The sequence below is a fragment of the Triticum aestivum genome, chromosome 1A, assembly GCF_018294505.1.
Source record: "Triticum aestivum cultivar Chinese Spring chromosome 1A, IWGSC CS RefSeq v2.1, whole genome shotgun sequence".
Lineage (NCBI taxonomy): Eukaryota > Viridiplantae > Streptophyta > Magnoliopsida > Poales > Poaceae > Triticum > Triticum aestivum.
This window is the reverse complement of record NC_057794.1, coordinates 110,985,203-110,991,385: the sequence shown is the minus strand read 5'-3', so window position 1 is coordinate 110,991,385 and position 6,183 is coordinate 110,985,203.

Genomic DNA, 6,183 nt, shown 5'->3' with positions numbered 1-6,183 from the left:
TTCCATAACTATACATGTTCCTATGACTATGAGATCATGCAACTCCTGAATACCGGAGGAACACTTTGTGTGCTACCAAACGTCACAACGTAACTGGATGATTAGTCTTGCAAGCAATGTAGCTAATGAGTTAGTTACGGGATGTAGCATTACGGAACGAGTAAAGAGACTTGCCGGTAACGAGATTGAACTAGGTATTGAGATACCGACGATCGAATCTCGGGCAAGTAACATACCGATGACAAAGGGAACAACGTATACCGTTATGCGGTTTGACCGATAAAGATCTTCGCAGAATATGTAGGAACCAATATGAGGATCCAGGTCCCGCTATTGTTTATTGACCGGAGATGAGTCTCGGTCATGTCTACATAGTTCTCGAACCCGTAGGGTCCGCAAGCTTAACGTTCGGTGACAATCGGTATTACGAGTTTATGTGTTTTGATGTACCGAAGGTAGTTCGGAGTCCCGGATTTGATCATGGACATGACGAGGAGTCTCGAAATGGTCGAGACGTAAAGATCGATATATTGGAAGCCTATATTTGGATATCGGAATGGTTCCAAGTGGTTCGGACATTTTTCCGAAGTACCGGAAGGTTACCGGAACCCCCGGAAAGTATATGGGCCTTATTGGGCCTTGATGGAATAGATGAGAGGGGAGGAAAAAGAGGGAGGCGCGTCCCCCAAACCCAATCCGAATTGGGGGGACCTTTCCTTCCTTCCTCTTTCCTCCTTCCTTCCTCTCCTACTTCTATTTGGAAGGGCTCCTGCTTCTATTAAGAAAGGGGGAATCCTACTCCCGGAGGGAGTAGGACTCCCCCAGGTAGGGGTGGGCATAAAAACCGAGGAACTAAAGACCGAACCAAAGCCAAAACTGAAAAAAAACGAATTTTTGGTTTTTGGTACTTGTAATGAAAATTTCGATTTTTACTTTTGTTAACCGAACTGACTTTGATCGGTTCGGTATTTGATTGGTAACGGAACAAAAAAAACAAACATGTACGCACTGCAGCGCTGCGAGAGTTTCTCCCATGCCCACGTCGCTAAAAGGACGCGCCAGGTGTGTGAGTGCGGCGGGAATATCACTTCCATGGGCCCAGCCAACAACCTGCATGCACGCACCTTTTTTGGGCTTTTTTATTATGGTACTGCACAGCCCATATAAACTTCCTTTACGTGGGAGTGGGAAGCTAGCAGGACGTGGAGTCGTCGTCCTTTTAGTCCCACCTCGGCTGGCCACAAGGAGCATAGGAAGCTCGGTTATAAAAGGGTAGGTTGCAGAAGGTACCAGCCACGCACGGCCATGAGCTAATCTTTCGGTGTATACGGTAGAAACCGAATACCAAACCGATTTGTCGGTTCACCGAAGTTTCGGTTTCCTAATTTTTGGAGCCATTTTCGATTAGCATTTTGTCTAACCAAAATTAAGAAAATACCGAAATATATTAATCGAACTTTTGGTTTATACCAAATGCCAGGCCTACCCCAGGGCGCGCCATAGAAAGGGCCGGCCCGGGAGCATCCCATGGACATACAAGTTGATCAGTTGATTTTTTAAGCCGTGTGCGGTGTCCATAATCCACCTCGATTCAAGTTGATCAATTGATCTTTTAGTCGTGTGCGGTGTCCCCCTCCACCATAATTCACCTTGATTATAGCGTAGCAGTGCTTAGGCGAAGCCCTGTTCCGGTAGCGTCATCACGCCGTCGTGCTGACGAAACTCTCCCACGAAGCTCTACTGGATCGTGAGTTTGCGGGACGTCACCGAGCTGAATGTGTGCAGATCCCGAAGGTGTCGTACGTTCGGTATTAAGATAGGTCGATCGTGAAGATGTACGACTACATCAACCGCGTTGTCATAATGCTTCCGCTTACGGTCTATAAGGGTATGTAGACGATACTCTCCCCCTCGTTGCTATACGTCACCATGATCTTGCGTGTGCGTAGGATTTTTTTTTAAATTACTGTGTTCCCCAACACTGTGCTCTAGAGTTATGAAGACTCCATATTTTCCAGATTCCGAGTTTATGAGTGCAACTATGCCCAGGACTGCTTCGCCTATTTGGAGAGCCATAGTTGCAGGTCGCGATGTGATACGTCTCCAACGTATCTATAATTTTTTATTGTTCCATGCTATTATATTATCGGTTTTGGATGTTTATGGGTTTTATTATACACTTTTATATTATTTTTGGGACTAACCTATTAACCCAGAGCCCAGTGTCAGTTTTTATTTTTTCATTATTTTAGAGTATCGCAGAAAAGGAAAATCAAACAGAGTCCAATTGACCTGAAACTTCACAGAACTTATTTTTGAACTAGAATAAGCCCACGGAGTATCGGAGATGGACCAGGAGAGTCCCGGGCTGCCCATGAGGGTGGGGGGGCGCCCCCTTGCCTCGTGGACAGCACGGAGATCCACCGACACACTTCTTCCTTCCATATATACCCATATACCCTAAAAATATCAGGGAGCACAATAGATCGGGAGTTCCGTCGCCAGAAGCCTCCGTAGCCACCGAAAACCAATCTAGACCCGTTCCGGCACCCTGCCGGAGGGGGAATCCCTCTCCGATGGCCATCTTCATCATCCGGCGCTCTCCATGATGAGGAGGGAGTAGTTCTCCCTCGGGGCTGAGGGTATGTACCAGTAGCTATGTGTTTGATCTCTCTCTCGTGTTCTTGAGGTGATACGATCTTGATGTATCGCGAGCTTTGCTATTATAGTTGGATCTTATGATGTTTCTCCCCCTGTATTCTCTTGTAATGGATTGAGTTTTCCCTTTAAAGTTATCTTATCGAATTGAGTCTTTAAGGATTTGAGAACACTTGATGTATGTCTTGCGTGGGATACCCGTGGTGACAATGGGGTATTCTATTGATCCACTTGATGTATGTTTTGGTGATCAACTTGCGGGTTCCGCCCATGAACCTATGCATAGGGGTTGGCACACGTTTTCGTCTTGACTCTCCGGTAGAAATTTTGGGGCACTCTTTGAAGTACTTTGTCTTGGTTGAATAGATGAATATGAGATTATGTGATGCATATCATATAATCATACCCATGGATACTTGAGGTGACATTGGAGTATCTAGGTGACATTAGGGTTTTGGTTGATTTGTATCTTAAGGTGTTATTCTAGTACGAACTCTATGATAGATCGAATGGAAAGAATAGCTTCATGTTATTTTACTACGGACTCTTGAATAGATCGATCAGAAAGGATAACTTTGAGGTGGTTTCGTACCCTACAATAATCTCTTCGTTTGTTCTCCGCTATTAGTGACTTTGGAGTGACTCTTTGTTGCATGTTGAGGGATAGTTATGGGATCCAATTATGTTATTATTATTGAGAGAACTTGCACTAGTAAAAGTGTGAACCCTAGGCCTTGTTTCCTAGCATTGCAATACCGTTTGTGCTCACTTTTATCATTAGTTACCTTGTTGTCTTTATATTTTCAGATTACAAAAACCTATATCTACCAACCATATTTGCACTTGTATCACCATCTCTTCGCCGAACTAGTGCACCTATATAATTTACCATTGTATTGGGTGTGTTGGGGACACAAAAGACTCTGTTATTTGGTTGCAGGGTTGTTTGAGAGAGACCATCTTCATCCTACGCCTCCTACGGATTGATAAACCTTAGGTCATGCACTTGAGGGAAATTTGCTAGTGTCCTACAAACCTCTGCATTTGGAGGCCCAACAATGTCTACAAGAAGAAGATTGTGTAGTAGACATCAAGCTCTTTTCTGGCGCCGTTGCCGGGGAGGTTAGCGCTTGAAGGTATATTTTTAGATCTTGCAATCGAATCTTTTTATTTCTTGTTTTAGCACTAGTTTAGTTTATAAAATAAAACTACAAAAAATGGAATTAAGGTTGCCTCATATGCTTCATCTTTTTAATATCTACCATGAAAATAAGAATTCCGATAATTGTGCTCAAGTGCTAGAAGAAGAATGCATTAGAATGTTTGGCATTAAATATTTGAATGATGAGCATGATTGTAATGTTGTCAGTATGAATTCCTTGAATATCCATGATGCTAATGATATGCAAAGCCACAAGCTTGGGGAAGCTATGTTTGATGAAGATGATATTTTTTGTGCCCCAAGTTTTGATGAGCAAATTTATTATGATGAAAGCATGCCTCCTATTTATGATGATTATATTGATGAAAATGGATTTGGAGAGGTCATGACTTTATTTTGTGATGAATCCACTATTTCGGAAGAGGTTCCAATTGATTATGAGAAGAAAGTTGCTACCTATGATGATTATTGTGATGACTTTTATGCTATAAAGAATAATGATATCCATAAAACTTGTCATCATGATTTTAGTTTTCAATTGGATTATGACTCACATGATAATTATTTTGTTGAGTTTGCTCCCACTATTATTCATGAAAAGAATTTTTCTTGTGTGGAGAGTAATAAAATTTCTATGCTTGTAGATCATGAAAAGAATGCTTTATGTGATAGTTATATTGTTGAATTTATTCATGATGCTACTAAAAAATTTTATGAGGGAGGAATATATGCTTGTAGGAGTTGCAATAATATCAAGTTTCCTCTCTATGTGCTTAAAGTTTCGAAGTTATGCTTGCTTTACCTTCCTATGCAAGTTGATTATTGTTCCCACAAATTGTTTGCTCACAAAATCCCTATGCATAGGAAGAGAGTTAGACTTAAATGTGCTAGTCATATTCTTCATGATGCTCTTTTTATGTTTCAATTCTTATCTTTTATGTGAGCATCCTTGAAATCATCATGCCTAGCTAGGGGCGTTAAACGATAGCGCTTGTTGGGAGGCAACCCAATTTTATTTTTGTTCCTTAATTTTTGTTCATGTTTAGTAATAAATATTGCATCTATCCTCTGTTACGATTGTGTTTTTTATGTTTTAGTTAGTGTTTGTGCCAAGTAAAGCCTTTAAGATCTTCTTGGGTGATTGTTTTTTGATCTTGGTGTAAAAAATAGAAAGTATGCGCTCACGAGAATAATTTTCATTTTTTACCAGAGAGCGATAAAATACCAATTCCAACTGCAGTAGATCAATAAACAAATTGCCCAGGACTTCCTAATTTCTTAGGATTTTGGGGGTTCCAGAAGTATACGTTTGATCCAGATTACTACAGACTGTTCTGTTTTTTGACAGATTCTGTTTTTATCGTGTTGTTTGCTTATTTTGATGAATCTATGAGTAGTATTGGAGGGTATGAACCATAGAGAAGTTGGAATACAGTAGATATTACACCAATATGAATTTAGAATGAGTTCATTACAGTACCTTGAAGTGGTGTTTTGTTTTCTTTCGCTAACGAAGCTCACGAGTTTTCTGTTAAGTTTTGTGTTGTGAAGTTTTCAAGTTTGGGGCAAAGATTCGATGGACTATGGAATAAGGAGTGGAAAGAGTCTAAGCTTGGGGATGCCCAAGTCACCCCAAGGTAATATTCAAGGACAACCAAGAGCCTAAGCTTGGGGATGCCCTAGAAGGCATCCCCTCTTTCGTCTTCGTTCATCGGTAACTTTACTTGGAGCTATATTTTCATTCGCCACATGATATGTGTTTTGCTTGGAGCGTCATTTTATTTTATTTTGTTTTGCTTGTTGTTTGAAGAAAATACCAAGATTTGAAATTCTTAAATGTTAGAGAGTCTTCATATAGTTGCATAATTATTTGACTACTCATTGATCTTCACTTATATCTTTCGGAGTAGTTTGTCGTTGCTCTAGTGTTTCACTTATATCTTTTTAGAACACGGTGGTGGTTTTATTATATAGAAATAGATGAACTCTCATGCGTCACTTATATCATTTTGAGAGTCTCTAAACAACATGATAGTTTGCTTTGGTTATGAATTTAGTCCTAATATGATGGGCATGCAAGAGGGATATAATAAAAACTTTCATATAGAGTGCATTAAATACTAAGAGAAGTTTGATACTTGATAATTGTTTTGAGATATGGAGATGGTGATATTAGAGTCATGCTAGTTGAGTAGTTGTGAATTTGAGAGATACTTGTGTTGAAGTTTGTGATTCCCGTAGGATGCACGTATGGTGAACCGTTATGTGATGAAGTCGGAGCATGATTTATTTATTGATTGTATTCCTTATGAGTGGCGGTCGGGAACGAGCGATGATCTTTTCCTACCAATCTATCCCCCTAG